This window comes from Vombatus ursinus, unplaced genomic scaffold (assembly GCF_900497805.2).
Source record: "Vombatus ursinus unplaced genomic scaffold, bare-nosed wombat genome assembly UNPS02014941.1, whole genome shotgun sequence".
Classification (NCBI taxonomy): Eukaryota; Metazoa; Chordata; class Mammalia; order Diprotodontia; family Vombatidae; genus Vombatus; species Vombatus ursinus.
The window spans coordinates 10461292-10462343 of record NW_020954719.1 but is presented as its reverse complement, the minus strand read 5'-3'; positions in this window follow the sequence as shown (position 1 = coordinate 10462343).

The window sequence follows — 1052 nt, the reverse complement described above, 5'->3', positions numbered from 1 at the left end:
TATGTATATGCCCTGCACCACCAAGTTACAATACAAAGTAACTTCAAGAAAGCCAGAGAGAGTACCAGTTACCAAAAGGTAAGGCAAGGGGTGTGAGGAAGACAAATGTTGCTTGATTTTGGTTCTGCCAGTCAATGATCTGGGTCACCTTAGCTATTTAATTACTGATTTGTTTCATTTCTCTGGGCCTCAGTTTCCTCATCTGTAAAATGAATGGGTTGAATTACATTATATCTAGAGCCCCTTCTGGGCCTCACATTCTGCAGTTCTATGCAGGGTTTGGATTTGTTTTTCTTTTTTAAAATCTACATTCCTAAACCTCAACCCAACTCCCTGTTGGCAGACTATATCAAGGACGGGTTCCCAGGAACCTATAATCTCAAGGCTTTGCTGCCCTCTGCTGGTCATATACTCCATGGCACCCACTAAAGAAACAAGATGGAGGACAGAGCTATGGAAATTGGTCAAATTAGAGCCCAAAGGCGCCTGAGAGATCATGGAATCTGAACCCTGAAACAACACTAGGTTCATCTCATCTCAGCCTCCCTATAGCCAAGTCTCAGCTCCTGGAAGGCTCTATCTAGAGCCCTCCCCATTCCACTCTTGACTTTATTTAATATCTATGACATACTAAGAACTAAGGGCGATACAAAACTGAATAACATGTGATCCCCGACCTCATGTGGCTGACAGTTTTGCTCACAAAGTTAACAGGCCTCTGAGAAACGTCCTAGCCATGATCCTGGATTTTAAGCAAAAATTGAAAGGATGGTGTCTGGAGAAAGAGGTCTGGGTTTTTAGCTCTCTGACACTCCTACTTTCTTCAGCAACTTTTCCCCTATCTCAAAGTAGAGCTCTGTTTTTATTATGGAAGAGAGAAGAGAGATTACAGGAGCCCCGTCCTGGGGAATTCTGAGTAAGATGAAGAAAGTATGATGCAGGGAAGCAAGGTCAGGACCAAGAATGGGTAGGCAGAGTTCTAGCTATCAGTGATGAAAAAGAAAGAGAAAGAAAGAAAGAAAGAAAGAAAGAAAGAAAGAAAGAAAGAAAGA